The sequence below is a fragment of the Apium graveolens genome, chromosome 1, assembly GCF_009905375.1.
Source record: "Apium graveolens cultivar Ventura chromosome 1, ASM990537v1, whole genome shotgun sequence".
Taxonomy (NCBI): domain Eukaryota; kingdom Viridiplantae; phylum Streptophyta; class Magnoliopsida; order Apiales; family Apiaceae; genus Apium; species Apium graveolens.
The window spans coordinates 88,529,596-88,550,516 of NC_133647.1; positions in this window are offsets into that span (position 1 = coordinate 88,529,596).

Below are 20,921 nucleotides of genomic sequence, written 5' to 3' on the forward strand. Positions count from 1 at the left end.
CAATTAGGAAGATTTATAGGACATTCACCAGAGCCCCCGAAATATGATGATCAGTCGTATAACGATAATTATTTATTGTTCTCTACTAGTAGAAGGATGACTCTATACATCCAGTTGTCACCCTTGCCGCATTCGGGCATATTATGTGTGGCCCATACATCCAGGTTTTCCACATACTACACATGTTTACATGTGGCACACCAGTAGTTGCTCCAGTACACAAAGTACTAGAGTCTATGCCTCCTGATCCTTTTAAATAATCTTATTATAAAACTGGAAGTTGAATTATGTCGAAGGTCCTCAACCATTCTGAATGTTGTTAGAAACAACTCATCTCATATATGTATATATGTACTTCCGATAATTTTCGAAAGAAGTACTAAGATAATGTGAGTTAACCGTTGTCAACAGATAAATAATTAAGGGGGAGTTTCTTTTGACACTATAGTCAAAATATTTAAAATATGTCGAAATAATATTTTTCGACGATCCGAAAGTATTAGAATATTTTTCTGAAACTCGGAAAATATTTTAAATAAAATTTTAAGATTTTTAAATCATATGACATCATTTAATAAATATTTAATAATTAAATAATAATTATTAAATAAATAAACCTCGAGTAATTATATTTTTAAAAGAATATTTAAAATAATATTTCTCAACTAATTTATGTTTTTAAGAATTTAACTTGATTCATAGAATATTAAATAATTAAATTTTAAAATAAAATACTCTTTGGAGAATACATCTCTTATTTAAATGAATATCTGAAATAATATTCATTGTTCGAGTAATTAAATAAAGTTGAGGGAATACAAAATTTGGAAATTATTTTAATTTAATTCGAGGTATTTTAATATTTCACAAGGGGACATCGAGTCCCTTGAAATAAGTACTGACCTTTGATCGCCCAAAACATCACTGGGATGATTCCCGGGTTTTTACTTTGTAATCTCTGACCGACTCTCGGTTTTATAATATATTCATCACGCTTTTATTGTAGCGTTAAAATATTCTACGATATACTCATCGTAAATTCAATCGTCATTGATACGCAAAACTCGTATTTTACTATCATGGCAAACATGGCATTTGTACAAAAGACGGTAAAAAAAATTCACAACACAACAGTATATGGAGTCAGGTTTGTAAACTTTCCTGGGTGTCTCGAGGTGGAAGGTGCTCTAGGGTCCGTCCGGAAATCTATAATCATGAACAATTATCGTTCTGTTAGATTCTGTTCGTATTTATCGTTACTTGTACATACACGATACTTACTTTTCATTTATGCGACTCAATTTACTCTCATTATTCCAATAATTCACTTTCTTTTCATAATCCTTTATGTCTGTGAGTCTCTTACATTTCATCCCTCGGCTCCGCTCGCGATCCTTAAAGATTTCTATTCGCGCGGTCTCGGCTCCAATATTTTTATAAAATTGAAAAATCTCTATTTATTACTCTCTCTAAAAATTTCATGATTTTTAAATATTTTTAAGTCGATCATTTATATTTCTGAATTTTGTAATTGGTAGCAGTTTTTATCGCGTAAATCGTTTTCAATAAAATGGACTTAACTTTTGAACCGTAAATCGAAATCAAGTAATTCAAGTGCCTAAACGATCCTTACGACAATCTCTATCATTTTTAATTCGTACATTTCAATAAACCAGTTAATACATTCTGTAAGTCTGCAGAAAACTTATAGTTATGTTTCGCTCATTTTATCGGTGTTACGCTCGCAACTCGGGTTTCGTTTTCGCTCTAAATCATTAACCATACCATAATCTTAACACTTACTTCTCTTAATAACATCATGTTCTTAAGGTCAGAACAACAACCTTAGTAATTAACTAACTAAATATCAAGAAAATAACAAATCAACTATCAAAACTAGGTTTACAACCAAGATCCATAATCTTCTTGAAACTAAACCTTAAACAAAGTTTGGATAAGGATTTATACCTTTCTTGAAATATTAGAATGTGTTCTTCTTGATGGATGAATCTTGGGGAGGCTTGGGTGTGCTTAAGGATCCTAAATCATGCCATGAAAATCAAGAAATTAAGAAGTGTTACTATCTAGTACTATTCATCATCAATTTCATGGAATTATTTACCTATCCAAACCTTAATGAAATGCTCTGAAAAATTTATCTGAACTTAGTTTGATATGTAGGAAGCTTAGGAATTAATTTGAGCATTTTTCCATGGCTTGAAGTTGAGTTTTGAATTTTGATTTCTCCCATTTTCTTGAAATGGCCGAATGGTGCTTGCAAGAGAGAGAAGAGGGAAAAATTTTGTGCTTGACTTAGTTGCTTCTTGAAATTGTGATGTAATATTTAGTGTATATTCCTAGGATATGCAAAACTATCAATATCTTCCTAGCTTTCTAATTTTCAAAGCTATGTTACTAGCTTAGGTACTTCAATTACTATTCACTATACTATTTGCTAGCTAGGTTACTATGCTCTCTAGCTTGGTTACTATTTGGTTGCTAATCTTTGGTTAATTCCTTACTAGTTAATTTGGAATGGTTTTACATGGCTTGATACGTTTTATTTATTCGCTTACATATTCGCTTGGTCGCTTATTCATTTTCGTAATAAATCTTCGTAAGCGGTTCGCGGGGTAAATACTTACTTATACATCTTTTACGCTTTGAAGCCTTGTACATAGGTTTTAATTTGTAGGATTTTAGATTCTTAATTATATTGTGATTCTCGTATTCCTTGATGGTTCGTAGATACGGTCATTTTAAAAAGTTTATTTTCTTCGAAAACTAACGGTGTTTACATACACTTATTTGATAAGTATAATCACGATATTGACTCGGAAACTAAATTTCTCATGCGTAACATAGTGTGGGCTAAAGGGGTTTTCCCGATTTTTAGGGTTATTATTCATCAGACATTTTACAAAGTCTCAAAAATTCGAGTTATTACAGTATTCCCCTTCAAAAAGGATTTCGTCCCAGAATCAAATAGAAAATAGGCGGGGATATCATTCCTTCATCGCATCCTCTAGTTCCCAAGTTGACTCCTCAACATTCAGGTTTCTCCACAAGATTCTGACCAGCTTGACAGTCTTGTTGCTTCACACTTGTTCCTTCTGGTCCATTACTCTCACTGGTTGCTCAACGTAAGTCAGGTCTGGTTGTAAGTCTATATGTTCGTACTTTATCACATGTTACGCATCGGCATGGTACTTCCTTAGCATTGACACATGGAACACATTATGCACTTGTTGCAGGTTAGGAGGCAAAGCGAGCTCGTAAGCTAGAGGTCCTATCCTCCTCAAGATCTCAAAGGGTCCTATGAATATGGGACTCAATTTCCCTTTCTTCCCAAATCTCATCACTCCTTTTCACGGAGATACCTTTAACAACACCGAATCTCCCACTTCATACTCTCTATCTTTCCTGTTCTGGTCAGCGTATTTTTTCTGTCTATCATGAGTCTACTGGACCAACTCGTGTCCTAGAATCTTATGTTCTCCAACTTCATCCCAACATAAGGGAGAGCGGCATCTTTTTTTCGCAAAGAGCTTCATACGGAGGCATTCCTATGCTGGTGTGATAACTATTATTGTAGTCAAACTCGATCAGGGGTAAGTGGTCATTCCAATTTCCTTTAAAGTCAATGGCACATACCCTCAGCATATCTTCTAGGGTCTGGATAGTCCTTTCGCTTTATCCATCTGTTTGGGTTGGTAAGCGGTACTCATATTCAGTCTGATTCCTACAAATCCTTGAAGATTCTCCAAAATCGGGATTTAAACCATGGGTACCTATCTGACACTATGGCAACGAGAACCCTTTGCCTCACTACGATCTCCCTCAGGTAAATATCCATTAGCTTGTCTATGGTGTACCTTCCATTAATTGGTAGGAAGTGCACTTTGGTCAGCCTATCTATCATAACCCATATGGTTTCGTGATTGGTTTTAGTCATTGGTAGGCCTGTCACAAAATTCATGACTATGTGCTCCCATTTCCATTCCGGAATTTCCAGGGGCCGTAATAGTATACTTGGCCGCTGATGTTCAGCCTTTACTCTCTGACACGTCAAGCATTTTCTAAGCCACACCGCTACATCTCTCTTCATGTTAGGCCACCAATAATATTCCTTTAGGTCACGGTACATTTTCGTACTTCCTGGGTGGATTGAATACCTGGAGTTGTGCCCTTCTTGCATCAGCTCATAATCCCTCTTTCATCCTTCTCGCATCCGACCTCCTCACCGGTCAGTGTTTTTCTTCCTTCATTCCTCTTTTTCTCTTGATACACTCGAATTTTCTGAGCTAGTTCCGGTACTAACCTGATTTAAAATAGTCCTTATGATCCTTTATCGGTTATTCTCACATCGATATCCATCTTCTTAAATTCTTTAACCAACTTCTCATATGTCATTATCATCTGGAGTCTCTCTTTCCTACTGAGGGCGTCAGCCACCACATTGGCTTTACCCGGGTGATATAGGATTTCACAATCATAGTCCTTAATCAGCTCTAACCATCTCCTCTATTTTATGTTTAATTCTTTCTGAGTAAAAATATACTTGAGACTCTTATGGTCTGTGTAAATCTCGCATTTTCCCCGTACAGGTAGTGTCTCCAGATTTTCAGGGCAAACATCATGGTTGCTAATTCTAGGTTGGGGGCAGGGTACCTTATCTCATATTTCTTCAACTGCCCAGAGGCATACGTAATAACCTTTCCGTGATGCATGAGCACACATCCTAGCCCCTTGTGCGAGGCATCGCTGTATATCACAAACTCTTTCTTTCCATCGGGGAGAGCGAGTACTGGTGCTGGCACCGCTCTCTTTTTTAGCTCTTAAAAGCTTTCCTCACATTTTTCCATCCATACAAACTTCTCCCTTTTCTGGGTAAGTCTAGTCAATGGGTCGACTATCTTGGCAAAGTCTTGCACGAATCTTCGGTAATATTCTGCTAAGCCCACAAAACTCATAACCTCGGTTGGGGTGTCGGTCTTTCCCAATTGGATACCGCCTCTATCTTGCGACTAAAACTCCTTTGATACTCACCACATGCCCTAAGAGCTGAACTTCCTTTAACCAAAACTCACATTTTGAGAACTTGACATACAACTTCTTATTCTTCAAGATTTCTAAGACTATCCTCAAATGTTCTGCGTGTTCTTGCTCTGTCTTTGAGTAGATTAGAATGTCATCAATGAAGACTATGACGCATATGTCCAGGTACTTTTTGAACACCCTGTTCATCAAATCCATAAAGGATGCGGGTGCATTGGTTAATCCAAATGACATGACTAAGAATTCATAATGTCCATACCTAGTGCGAAAAGCAGACTTTGGTTTATCTTCGGGTTTGATTTTTAACTGATGATATCATGTCCTCAAGTCTATTTTAGAAAAGTGCACAGCACCCTTGAGCTGGTCGAATAGGTCATCAATCCTAGGGAGAGGGTACCTATTCTTGATGATCAGCTTGTTCAAATCCCGGTAATCTATGCATAATCTAATACTACCATCCTTCGTCTTTACAAACAGCACTGGTGCACCCCATGGTGACACACCGGGTCTTATCATCCCGTTGTCCAACAACTCCTGTAGTTGAGAAGCCAGTTCCTTCATCTCAACTGGGGCTAGTCTATATGGGGCCTTAGATACTAGTGTCGTTCCTAGTGCTAATTCTATAGTGAATTCTATTTCTCTGTCGGGTGGTAACCCTGGTAAGTTCTCCGGAAAAACACATCCTCGAATTCGTTTACTGAGGGTATATCTTGTATGTTGGGAACTTCCTTCTTATTATCCATCACATAAGCCAAGTAGGACTCATTACCTTTTTTAACAATCTCTTAACCTGAATCATGGTTAGAAATTTATGGGTCTGTCGTTGACCTTTATACATTATCTTCTTGCCATCTTGCACTCTTATTCTTACTTTCTTTTTCTCATAATCTATCTGCGCTCCGTTACTAGATAACCAGTCCATTCCTAGGATCACATCAAATTTTCCTAACGCAAATGGGATTAAGTCAACCTAAAAGACTTTCCCTTCTAGTTTCAATTTGTACCTAGGGTGTATTTGATTAACATGAATAATTTTTTGGTTTGCTATTTCTACTTGCAATACCTCACGTAAATATACCATATTAAGATTCAACTTCTTAGAAAATTTTCAAGATAAAAATGACTTCGTCACTTCAGAATCAAATCAAATAAGATATTTGCATGTTCGGAATTTAACAGAAGGGTACCTGCTATCACATCGGTGTTCCGGACAGCATCCTGAATGGTCGTGTCAAAAGTCCTAGGAGCTGGGGTTCGGTTGGAAGCGGCTCTGCTCATTCCTGAAACTGGTGGCCTGTTGGTGGGGAAATCCTTCCTTACGTATTTTATCTTTCCACACTAGAAATATGTCATTCCTGGCTATGGGAAACTTGAGGCAAGATGTCCTGGTTGGTTGCACTTGAAGCACTTTATAGGGGCTCTCGCCTGGACACACACTCCGAGGTATCTCTTTCCGCATGTTTGACACTCTTGTATAGGGGTGCGGGGTTGACTATGAAATATCGCCCTAGATTGTTCGTCGCCCTGGCGAACGCTCTTACTAGGGGCCTTCCTAAATCCAGGGCCCCTCACAAGTTGGGATACCACTCCCTTGATGAACCTGCTCGGAAGGCTTCTGTTTCCGGTTTTTACTCCTCCTTGACTTTCTATCTTCCTTTTCCTACTTTCTTTCTCTTTCAAACTCTGTTCACTACCTGTTTCAATAATCGAGGCCTTCTACACTAAGGTGGCATAATCCGTCAACTCTAGCATTGCTACTCGATTCTGGATCCACTATTTCAAACCAAGCTGAAACCTTCGTGCCTTCTTCTCTTCTGTATTCATGATCTCTGGTACAAATCATGACAACTCAATAAACTTGGCCTCATACTTCGCCACCGTCATTCTATGATGTTTCAGCTCTAGAAACTTGATATCCATCTGAGTCTCCATAAACCTAAAGAAATACTTGTCTAAGAACACCCGTTTAAATCTATCACATGGGATCACATCGTCAGTATCAAGGTTATGCTTGGACTCCCACAAGTTGTTAGCTTCCCTCTTCAACATGTAAAAGGCGAAGATGGTCTTGTGTCATTCTTCAATACCTAGTATCTCGAAAGATTTCTCTATTTCCTTAAGCCAGGCCCTTGTCTCAAGGTCGGCAGATCCTAGAATCTCCGGGGGTTTGAGAGACTTGAACGCCCTAAAGGCTGTAGCAGCAGTTTGTTGGACAAAATGTGGCAGTTGTGGAAGGGACTGTTGGTTCAGATTGGCACTAAAAAGATCCATAAATTCATTCATGGGGTTTCCCCCTGATGGGTATCCTCATCTCGTTCCTCTATATATCCTCCTTCATCAATTTCATTAAAGTCTAGGTCCTCTTCACTTTCCTCATTCACAATATGGCCAGGTCCATTCGGCTGTTGATTAACAGATTCTGCGGGCTGAGCTCCGGTTCCTTTTCTACGGGGTGGCATCGTTCTGATAATAATATGGTGATAATACAGTTGCATATTTTTATACTTGGATTAATTCATTTGTATGTAAACATGTATTTAAATATTTAAATACATGCTTCTATCATACTGCAATAATAAGGTAAGACGATTTCTTAATAACTACCAAATAATATATAATAGGGTCTCCCAGACTATGTCTTAGGGACAATAACAACCATCTAAATCCATATGTGTTTCTGAATATAACACATCAACTACATAATCCTGAATACTGAATATAAATACATACACCAGGTACCCTGAAGGGCTAGGAATGCTATCTATTACTAACAATCCTAACAAAACTGGTTACAAGTAATTCAGCCCTTTACAAAGTCCATATATGGTCAGTGGTGTCTCAGTCTGAGTCGCAGCACGTGAGGTCTCGAACCCTGCTCATCGTTCTTGCTAGCATCAGCTCAACATCAACTACTGGAATGTATCCCCCCAACGCAGTCATCCTCATCTGCACTCGAGTACGGAGCTCAATTCCATCAATCTCCTGATGAGCTATAGCCGGGTAAGTAGCCCTGAAGTCCCCGAGGTAGCCTAGCCTGATAGCTCTCTCGGCGGTCAGTGCCCATCGTAGCAACACAATGCGGGAAAAGGCCGCGGTGATCTCAGTATTCAGCTGAGCCATTATCTGGTTATGCACGACTACATGTATGGTTGCTGGGGGTGGTAGGGGTGAGTCCGGGTCACTGCAGGATATGTTATGAATCTCATAAGTCTGTGCCTCCATCTCGTCATCCTCTTCCTCATCAGCGGAGGGAAATGGGCTCAGTATCTCTGGGTGAGGTGTGGGAGGGTGAACGGTCGGGAGAAGGTACATCTCTATGTCTGTCCAGTGTATGCCATCGCCCTGGGGCACCTCAACATCATCCGTTATAGGGGTAGGGAAGTCAGTCTCCTCCTCCGGGGGATCCTCGGTAGGGTCATCATCTGAGTCATCAATATGTGGGTCATTTGGCTCGGGAGTAGGGTCGCGCTTAGGGTCCATAACGTCCTCAACAGGGTCAACCTCCCTTATAAACTCCTCTGGTACCTAATACAATAAGCAAGGTGTTACTAACTTTGAGTCGGACTTCCCTTGAGAGTAAAACTGTCAAGACTCCCTAAGATTTGATAACCTAAGGCTCCGATACCATTTCTGTGATGCCCCAAAATCCGGGGTCGGGGATCTAGGAGGCCACGCCATCTTGAATCAGGTATAACACTTATCTCATATAACAATATATAAATACTCACACCTTTATGACCCCATACTTATCCACACACACACACTTATAGTTTATTGTCTTCGAAATAAACAATTCATTACTAGAGTTTATCAAATCCGCAAGGTGATAATGATTACAGATCAAAAGTAATTAAGTCTTACCACGGGTGTAACCTTTATTTAAGGTTAGACCGGCGGCCAAATATACGTTTCCCCAATATTACCTTACATAAGTCATACTTGTAAATTAGCCAGATACAAACAACTGAAAACCAATCCAACTTATACGGTCTACCCGGGGTACTGTACCGAACATCCTGCGGAACATCTAGCGATTTCCTACCCGTTTCCTAGCTGTGAGTTTCATCATACACATCTTGATTCACTGTTGGGTTGTATCATTTTAAGAAAACATGTGTGAGCTATAATTCCCGACATAATAATGTACAGTATTAAAAGAATGTATAAGAAATTCATATATGATTCCGTATATGATATATATGCTTGTTTAAAATAGGTTTTTTCTTGGTGATACACACCTATTTTCAAAACAATTCTTTTATTGACTTACTAGTCTGCAAATACCTTAATGGTAAACCCATCACCTAGGCTTGGGTTATGGTATTGCATCTCAATTCCAACTGAGAAACTTTATAGTACATTAACCGGAACCCTCAAAATACGATGATCAGTCGTATAAGTCGTATAACGGTAATTAATTGTTGTTCTCTACTAGTAGGAGGACGACTCACATACATGTAGTTGTCACCCATGCCGCATACGGGCATTAATGTGTGGCTCAGACCTCCAGGCTTTCCACATACTTCATATGTTTACATGTGGCACACCAGTAGTCGCTCCAGTACACAAAGTACTAGAGTCTACCCCTCCTTGTCCTTTTAAAGAATCTTATTATAAAACTGGAACTTAAATTATCTCGAAGTTCCTCAAGTGTTCTGCTTGTTGATAAAAATAACTCATCTCATATATGTATATATGTACTTCCGAGAATTTTTGGAGGAAGTAATAAGATAATGTGAGTTAACCATTATCAACAGATAAATAATTAAGGGGGAGTTTCTTTTGACACTATAGTCAAAATATTTAAAATATGTCGAGATAATATTTTTCGACGATCCTAAAGTATTAGAATATTTTTCTGAAACTCAGGAAATATTTTAAATTAGATTTTATGATTTTTAAATCATATTACATCATTTAATAAATGTTTATTAATTAAATAATAATAATAATTAAATAATCAAACCTCAAGTAATGATATTTTTAAAAGAATATTTGAAATAATTTTCCTCTAACTAATTTATGTTTTAAGAATTTAACTTGATTTATAAAATATGAAATAATTAAATTTTAAAATAAATTACTCCTTGGAGAATACCTCTCCTATTTAAATGAATATATGAAATAATATTCATTGTTTGAGTAATTAAATAAAGTTGAGGGAATACAATATATGGAAATTATTTAAATTAAATTCGAGGTATTTTAATATTTCGTAAGGAGACATCGAGTCCCTTGGAATAAGTATGGATCTTTGATCGTCCAAAATATCACCGGGATGATTCCCGAATTTTTACTTTATAAACTCTGACCGACTCTTGGTCTTATAATATATGCATCATGCAATTATTGTAGCATTAAAATATTCTATGATATGCTCATCTTAAATTTAATCGTTATTGATATGCAAAACTTGTATTTTCCTATCATGGAAAACATGACATTTGTACGAAAAACAGTAAAACAATTTTCACAACACAACAGTATATGGAGTCGGGTTCGTAAACTTGCCTGGGTGTCTCGAGGTGGAAGGTGCTCTAGGGTCCATCCAGAAATCTATAATCATGAATAATTATCGTTCCGTTAGATTCCGTTCTTATTTATCGTTACTTGTACATACACGATACTTACTATTCATTTACGCGACTCACTTTACTCTCATTATTCCAATAAGTACAAGTACTTGTCATATTCGCTTTCTTTTCATAATCATTTATGTCCGTTAATGTCTTTTACATTTCATCGCTCGGCTCCGCTCGCGATTCTTAAGGATTTCTATTCACGCGGTCTCGGCTCCGACATTTTTATAACATTGAAAAATCTATATTTTCACTTGAAATTTTATGGCAGTTAATAAACTCTATTGCTTACTCTCTGTAAAAAAATTCATGATTTTTGAATATTTTTAAGTCGATCATTTCAATTTCCAAAGTTCGTAATTCGTAGAAGTTTTTATTGCGTAAATCATTTTCATTGAAATGGACTTAACTTTTGAACCATAAATCAAAATCAAGAGATTCAAGCATCTAAAAGATCCTTACAACATGATCTATCATTTTTAAGTCTTACATTTCAATAAATCACAGTCTATATATTCTGTAGTTCTACAGAAAACGTGTGGTTATGTTTCGCTCATTTTATCGACGTTACGCTCACGACTCGGGTTTCATTTTTGATCAAAATCATTAACCAACAACCAACAATCACCATACCATCATCTTACTACTTACTCCTCTAAAGAACATCATGTTCTTGAAGCCACAACAACAACCTTAGTAACTAACTAACTAAACTTCAAGACAATAACAAATCAACTATCAAAACTAGGTTTGCAACTAAGATCCATATTCTTCTTGAAACTTAAACCTTAAAAAGGTTTGGTAGGGATTTATACATTTATTTAAGTCTTGGAATGTGCATCTTCTTGATGGATGAATCTTGGGGAGGCTTGGGTGTGCTTAAGGATCATAAATCATGCCATGAAAATTAAGAAATTGAGAAGTGGTATTATTTGATACTATTCATCATCACTTTTATGGAATTATTTACCTATCCAAACCTTAGTGAAATGCTTTCAAAAATTTATCTTACCTTAGTTTGATATGTAGGAAGATTAGGAATTAATTGGAGGATTTTTCCATGGCTTGAAGTTGAGTTTTGAATTTTGATTTCTCCCCTTTTCTTGAAATGGCCGAATGGTGCTTGCAAGAGAGAGAAGAGAGAAATTTTTTGTGCTTGCCTTGGTTTCTTCTTGAAATTTTGATGTAATCTTTAGTATATATTCTTGGATTTTCAAATCAATCAATATCTTCCTAGCTTGCTAATTTTCAAAGCTATTTTACTAGCTTAGGTACTTCAATTAATATTCACTCTACTATTTGCTAGCTAGGTTACTATGCTCTCTAGGTTGGTTAGTATTTGGTTGCTAATCTTCGGTTACTTCCTTACTAGTTAATTTACATGGTTTTGCATGGCTTGATACATTTTATTTATTCTCTTACATATTTCCTTGGTCGCTTATTCGCTTATTTGGTTGCTAATCTCAGTTGATTGGTCAGTACATTGAGAAAAATAAACCATGTGCTAACATAGCTATTGGTTTGGACTATAAGGCCTTGAACTCTTACAAGAAAATTGAAGCTGACAAAGGAAAAAAAAAATTGAAAACCAAGATGTTCTTGTGATGCTGAAAAGAGTAAATGCATCTTTTTTTTAAAACTTCTGAAGTAAATTTCAGTGAAGTGGAGTTGGAAATCAAGTAAAAAATTATAGATGAAGATAAAGAGATGAAAGATGCAGAATCCACTCCCATCACTGAATGTGAGAAGAAGCCTATAGTGACTCAAGCTACTAAGACACTAACTAAGAAGATCAACACTGAAAACACTGCGAAAAAGAAAAAGAACTGAAATGGAAAAATAGGTGTAAACAAAAGCAACAATTTTTCCTATGTTGCAGATGCTCCAAGGAAGCAATGTCAGAAATGTGGCCCAACAAATCACTTAACTCACCTTTTTAGAAAGGCTATTAGTGATCCAAAAGTTGAAGAATGCAAGTACAATGAGGCACTGACTGAAGATCCTTATTCATTCTATAATAACTTTGATTGCATTTCTTGCAATATGAAGGTTATGACTAACTGTCATAAATTGAGGAAAGATCTTAAGGAAGTCAATCTTGAATCTGCAATAAAAAGGATAATGTTGATCGAACTATGAATGTTGTTCTTTTTGAATGTTCAAATTCCACTTCTACAACTTCTGAGAAAAAGAAAAAAGTGGCCAACACTGTTTGGGTAGCTAAACACATTTAATCCTCATTTTGTGCAAGGCAAGAAGAATAAAGTCATATGGATCATTGAAAGTAGATGTTTCAGGAATATAATAGGTGATAGAGCCCTGCTATCATAGTTTGAGGAGATGGTTGGACCATTGATGACTTTTGGAGACAATAACAAAGGATTCACAATGGGATATGGCAAGTTGATTTCTGAAAATGTTATTATTGATGATGTAGCACTAGTTGCTGGTGTGGAAGTAAATCTTCTCAGTGTCATCAAGTTTACAGATAGAGGTTTCAAAGTAATATTTGACAAAGAAGATTTTTTAATTACTAGCAAGAAAACTGGTGAAGTTGCTCTGGAAGGTGCAAAGAAAGGAAACATGTTTGTTGCATACTTAATTTCAGCAAACAAGGATGGAATATGTTGCTTCTACACTAAGGCATCTATTGAGCAAAGCAAACTTTGGCAGAAAAAACTCTCTCACCTGAATTACAACAATCAACACCTTGGTGAAAAAGGAATTAGTGAGAGACATTCCAACTCTGGAATTTGCTCAAGATGAAGTCCGCGAGGCTTGTCAAAAAGGCAAAATGAAGAGGTCCAATTACAAGAGTAAGACTATAAATTCAATAACTGCTCCATTACAGCTTATTTACATGGACCTGTTTGGACAGTTAATGTCTTATCTATATCAAGAAAGAAATATGCATTGGTGATAGTGGATGACTACTCAAGATATATTTGGGTAAAATTTATGCATTCAAATGATGAAACTCCACACATCATTATTGAACACATAAATAAAGTTGAGAAGCAGGTTGAGGATCAAAATTCTATTAAAGAGTTGAGAAGTTATAATAGCACAGAATTCAGGAATGCATCATTAAGTGAATTATGCAAAGATAATGGCATTGTTCAAGAGTTCTCAGCTGCAAGAACACCTCAAAAAAATGGTGTGGTTGAATGGAAGAATAGGACTCTAGTTAAGGCTAAAAGAACAATGCTGCAAGATACCAATTTGCCAACTAGTTTTTGGGAGAAGCTTTCAACACTGCATGCTATATTCAAAGTAGATATCTAATCAACAAAAATCTTGGCAAGTCACCTTACTCAATTTTGTCAAAAAGAAAGCCTTATTTCATGCATCTACATGTGTTTGAGAAGCAAATGCTTTGTGCTCAAAGACAACTCTGAATATGTTGGAAAATTTAACTCTAAAGTATTTGAAACTATTTTTCTGGGATATTCATTGGAAAGAACTTTCTACAGAGTTTATCCGTGAGAGCAAAAGAAAATTATAAAAAGCACAAATGTGGCCTTTGATGATGACAAGTGTCCAGGCTTGGAATTCCTTGATGAAAATAAAGCTAAAGCCCTAAAATTTGAAAATCTAAACATTGACAGTGACTGAAGATGAAACTAAGATCAACACAAACAACAGAATGGAGCAAGAATCAAGTGAGCCAGTGAACTGTGAAAATGAAAATTAATCTCATGAAAGAAGCACACATGAATTTGGTGGCACAAACTCAGAAGGAGAAGGAGATGATAGTTCTGCAAGTCATGCCAACACTGGAGAAAATACAGACAACTTTAATCAACAAGATCACACTAGAAAATTGGATAATAGTCACACAAGAGATGCTATAATTGGTGATCCAAATACTAGAGTGGGGACCAGAAGTGCTACTGTAAATGCATCAGAAACAAAATGGGATGAAAATTGGTGTACGGGAATAAAATGGGTATCATTGGAACAAAATGGTTGTACAAGAACAAAATAGATAAAAATGGAATTGTGATAAGAAATAAAGCAAGACTGGTTGCCAATGGCTACTCACAAGAAGAAGGAATTGACTATGATGAAACTTTTTCTCCAGTGGCAAGACTTGAAGTAATAAGAATTTTTCTTGTATTTGCTGCACATTCAAATTTCAAGGTGTATCAATTGGATGTGAAAAGTGCATTCCCTAATGGTGAATTGGAAGAAGTCTATGTGCAACAACCACTTAGCTTTGAAGATCTAGAATTTCCAAACTTTGTTTATAAACTATTAAAGTCTCTTTAGGGATTGAAGCAAGCACCTGGAGCATGGTATGACACACTATCAGAATTTTTACTCAAATATTGATTCACTAGAGGGATAATTGATAAGACTCTATTCTACAAGAAGCATGGTGATGACATCATCCTATTTCAAATCTATGTGAATGATATCAGTTTTGGATCTACTAATGAAAAGATATGTCAAAGATTCTCAAGACTTATGCAGAGTGAATATGAGATGAGCATGATGGGAGAGCTAATTTATTTCCTTGGCCTTCAAGTCAGTTAAAGAAATGATGGCATCTTTATTAGTCAAATCAAGTATGTCAAAGATCTGTTGAAGAAATTTGGAATGGTTGACAACTCACCTACATCAACGTCTATGTCGACAGCTACCACGTTGGATGAAGATAATAAAGGAAAAAGTGTAGACATTTCAGGTTATAGATGAATGATTGGATCTTTGTTGTACTTAACTGCTAGTAGACCAGACATCATATTTGTAACATGTCTTTGTGCTAGATTTCAAGCAAATCCTAAAAAATCACATTTGATGCCAGTCAAGAAGATTTTCATATATTTGAAGGGAACAACAAACTTGGGATTGTTGATCCTAAAAGAACTGGTTTTGAAGCTGTTGGATACACAGATGCAGATTTTTCTGGATGTAGGGTAGACAGAAAGAGTACAAGCAGAAGCTGTTAATTCCTTGGTCAAAGAATTGTATCTTGGTATTTTATGAAACAACAATTTGTGTCAACTTCCACAGGTGGGGCTGAATACATAACTGCTGGAATTTGTTGTGCTCAAGTGCTTTGGATTAGAAATAAATTAATGGACTATGGCCTAGTGTTACATAAAATTCCAATCATGTGTGACAATACTAGTGCCATATCTATTGTTGCTAATCCAGTTAATCATTCTAGAACTAAGCACATTGATGTAAGGTACCTTTTTATTAGAGAACATGCTGCAGATGGTTCTATTGCGCTTATTTTTTTTTAACAGAAAAACAATTAGCTGATATTTTCACTAAACATTTGGATGAAGCAACTTTCACTAGACTTGTAGGTGAAATTGGTATGTTAAATTCTTCACCCTAAAGGCAAGAACTCAGTTAATGTGTTATAGCAGATTAATTTCTGATAAATAAAAAATTAATTTGATCTAATTAGAAATTAAATGGAATATGATTTATAAATATTTCAAGATTCTCCGTATATTTTTTTAATTCAAATTTAACTTGGAATTTTTCTAATTCTAAGAAAAATTTTCTGAATGTTAATTCACATTTATAGTTTGTGAAATTAATATAAAACAAAACTGAGAGAGAGAAAAAGTATGTAGAGAAATGAGTTCTCGATAAGTGTAAGCGACGTCTCGACAAATCATTTTGAGACATCTCGACAAGAGTTCTCGATAAGTCTTTTCCATGACTTCTCGATATACTTCTCGATAAGCCTTGTTATGACTTCTCGATAAGTATTGCAGGGATCTCAATATAAATATCAATATGAAGTTTTCTAAAAGTATAAATTTTAGACTTATCAATAACTTAGAACTGGAATTATTTAATTCAATAAATTATTTCAGTAAAATACTTTTGATATAAAATCATTTCTAATTTTATGTTAATTTATTCAATAAAAATTGGAATAATTCAGTCCAATTAGGACAAACTGGGTATTTATTCTACATCTCGATAAGTCATTAACTAGTTCTCGATAAGAGTCAGGATAGTGACATCTCGACATGTGTTTTCTAATTCACATGACTTCTCAATAAGCAAATATCAACTGTTTATTCCTTACTTCTCGACAAGTCACATCTCTAGCCTATAATACCCAGACATCTCGACATAACCCTTCTTTAGGCTTTAGATATCTCAGTTAACCTAATTTCTACAAGTTTTCACCGCTCTTACTAGTTTCAAGCTCTTTCTTCCTCTAAACAGTTACCCATTCAAACTCTTTCAATTGCTGCCAACAATGTTAGAGCTTTTATCCCCAAAGAGGGAACCAACTATTTGGCATTTGTTGATGCAAACCAAGCCCCTGACAACTTCCGGTATTTTTTGAGATTCATTGTTGATTCCTATATCTCAGGGGCCTTGACTTCCAACCTTGTGCTTTACCTGGACGTGTTGAATGAATTTTGGAACTCTGCGGTTATCGACACCATTTTCCATGAAAATCAAGTTATGTCTTTGGTGGTGAACTGCACAATTCAGGGTGTTGCTGTGGAATTCAATGATAATGATGTCAACAAAGCTTTTGGTATTCCTACAGACAACATTGTGGAGGTTCTAATAACACTGGAATTGGCTGAGTTTATGGACTTCATCAACTGCAGTGAGAATATTGACATAGCTAGGCTGAACAAGAAGAACCTAAGGAAAGAATGGTCTTTTATGTTTGACTCTATCATAAGAGCATTCACATGAAGAAAGACTGGCTATGACAACAACTCTAGTGTAGTGCAGAAGCTGGTGTACTCCATGACTTACAACAGACAACTCAATACTGGAAGCTTGATTCTGGAAGAACTGAGCACAAGGTTGACAATGCCTTTGGTAAGTAGGGGTAAAGAAATTTTCTTCTCAAGATTTATAATGTCCACTTTAAACAATAAAGTAGTTGACATTCATATGATTGATGGTATAGATAGAAATCAAATAGGAATTTATAAACAGGCGTTCAAAGTTCTATTTGGTTCATTAACTACAAAGAATCAGGTAAAGGTCGCTGTTAGGATGAAAACACGCGCTAAAATTACACGCAAGTATACACATTTGCAAGTAATATAGAATACTTTCTAGTTCATTCCCACAGAGACTAGTTTAGGTTAAATTGAGAATGTGCACCTATACATTAATATATCATTATCGCTCAATGCTAAGACAAGTAACAAATTGAGATATTTTTATAACTAAGATTAAACTAATATGCAAATAACTAAGAGATTAAAGTGATTGAATTAACTATATGAGACAAACATGGGATTTTAACTTCATTACTACTTCATTCAAAGTCATTGTTCTTAACCTTAGCATGCAATGGTGATGACAACTAATCAGATAACACGAAACTAGTAATTTCCAACTTTCGTTGTACAAATACCCTACCACCAGACATTCATAAAAGAGATAGAAGCTGAATAGACATCAATTATGTTGTGACCCTATATGTCTATAGAATTTGACAACATAAAGGTTTAACGCGCAAGTTATCTATCGTGATTACATAGGGCAAGTAAGATGGTTATAATTACCTACGAATCATGCATAAAAAACACATGAACCTATACTAGAATGGCAAGTTCTAAACCTCTATATTCATTATCGCTTCAATAGAGATTAACACGCTATCTTATAAGTTCGCGACACTCATAAGACGAATAAGCACAACCAATACTAGGATATCATAAAATCACCACACACTAAGGTATTGAAACAAATTAACTATTGAAATCCATGAGTAAATCCGTTAGAACCCCACGATAATGATTAGTTCATAACCGAACTCATCATCACCGTCGGTTACGATGAAAACATAGTAAATAAACTAAGTCTTTATAAACTGAATAATAATCAAAGTACGTTAACAAGAGTATTAGGTTCAAACAAATAAGAAAACAGGCATCCAAGATTACAACTTAAGAAAAAATCACAAGTAAAAACAAGCTATTCTTCTCCTTCGTTGAATTTGTGCTATTAGGTCTTCTTCCTTTTATCTCCTTGCTCTCCGTTATAAAAACATCTTTTTGGAGTCTTTAAATACCATCACATCCAATCAAGAGTCCAGAAAATCAGTCTTCCAATGGAATCAGGATTCTTCAAAATCGACCTAGCGTGGCCGCCCTGGAATATGGCGCGGCCGCTCTGAGTATGGTGCGGCCACTCCCAAGTGTAGCGCGGCCGCGCTGAGCTTCTGGAAAAACTGAAATTTCTTATTTTCTTTCCATCAACTGCTGGTTTCTTTTACGCAAACGATCAAGGCTCCATCCTAACACTCTTCTAGCATAAAAACAATGTAAAACCATTCATGCTTCCGATTATGCCCTGAAATGCAAAACACTACAAATACACATCAAATACATAAACAACTTGAATACAAAACACCAATTCGACCCTTTGTGAAGTGTTCTAAGTGGAAATAAATGCCAATTAACACACCCCCAAACTTGAATCTATGCTTGTCCTCAAGCATAACAGACTCAAAAATAAGAAATAAAAATGCATGAATGCAACTAACATGAATGCAATGATCCCCTCAAAATAACTAAACCAACCAATGAGCAACATCTCAAAGAATGTAATTATTCGCACAAAGTTCAATCAAATCCCAAAAATCAACTCACAAGCCAGAAACGTGCATGTGTGCAATTTCTTAACAGATATACTCTTGCAACTAGATCAGTAATCATAACTTACCACTCATCAAGGCAATCATAACGTTATAAACAGAATAAACGATAAACTCAAAATGACTGACAACACTTCAATTTTTATCAGAGTTATACAAAGATTCATGCTTTTATTGATAACACATCAAACATATATATGCTTTGAAAGGCATATGTTAAGCCTATTTATTTATTCGAGGATTTAACTCAACTCAAATAAGAATGTAATAAGTAAATAGTGGATCTATCGTCTGAGAGATCTCACAGAGTAACATCTGTCAAAGGGTTAAGAAACATTATTCATCTACAGACTTGAAGACTTAATTCACTGGAAGAAGCTTAAGAAATTGATCAAGCCTCAGTGATATAAATCAAGATTGTGGATTTAATCAAGTGACAGAGATCTCGTCAGGGTATCAATTAATTACAAGGATTTAGTCTGAAGAAAATCAAAGTATCAAAGTCAAGACATGAAGAAACGTCACGGAAGTTTGTCACTCATGAACCAGACAGTACATCAAGTGTCAACGTTGAAGTGGTGGAATTGATTCATATATTTCAGTGATTTTCAGAAGTTTTACAGAAGAATGGATGCTGCTCAAGGTTAGTGTTAATTCTCTATTAATTAATTGATTAATTAATTCAGAATTAATATTAAGGTTTTTCAGAATTTTAATTGATTTAAAATCTGTTATTAATTCAAAAAGACAACTGATTGTATTAGTATGATAATCGGTATGACAATCAATAGTCATACCGAAAGTCATGCTAATTCAAAAGGATTGTCTTATCAGATTTTTTATTACATTAAAATCTATTATTAATTCAGTAAGACAATCTGATTTTGAACTACTATGACAATCGGTATGACAATTGATAGTCATACCGAAAGTCTTGCTAGTTCATTCTGATTGTCTTGCCAATTCAAAGAGATTGTCATGCCAGTACATTCTACTCGACTGTTGGATTAAAAAGCAGCAGAAGCAGTTCATTCAAAAAATATACAGAATACACAAGTCAAGAACACAGCAGAAACAAAAAGCAAGACATATCATTTTTCATCTGCTTTATTCAAGATCAAAATTCTAGATTGTAAAGTTAAATCCAAACCACTAGAATTATTTATCTTGTTCTTGTGTAACAATCTAGCGGATCAAAATCCCTAGAACTTAATCTCAAATCGCTTATAGCATTTGATCTTTTTATTGCAAAAATAGAAAAAGTTCATGTTGAATTTATTCTAGATTTGTGATAATTGATTTGAGATTAATCCCTTGTAAACGATACCGTTCTTGTAACACCTTTCAAGTTTAATAATAATTTTATTTAACTTGAATTTTGTTTCACATTTTTATTCCGCATTTTATTCGATTAAACGGTATTGTTTGTATTCAACCCCCCTTCTACAAACATATTGAGACCTAACAATTGGTATCAGAGCCTTCTGATTAACGTACAAATCAAGATCCTAGACTTTTGTGTTTCTTTCACTCCTTGAATTTTTTATTCACTCAAAAAATTCATAATGACTACACAAAAAGTTGGAACCGTTAAAATTCCACTATTCGATAAAGAAAATTATGTTATGTGGAAGAAGAAGATGCTATTGTTTTTACAAGTTGCAAATTCC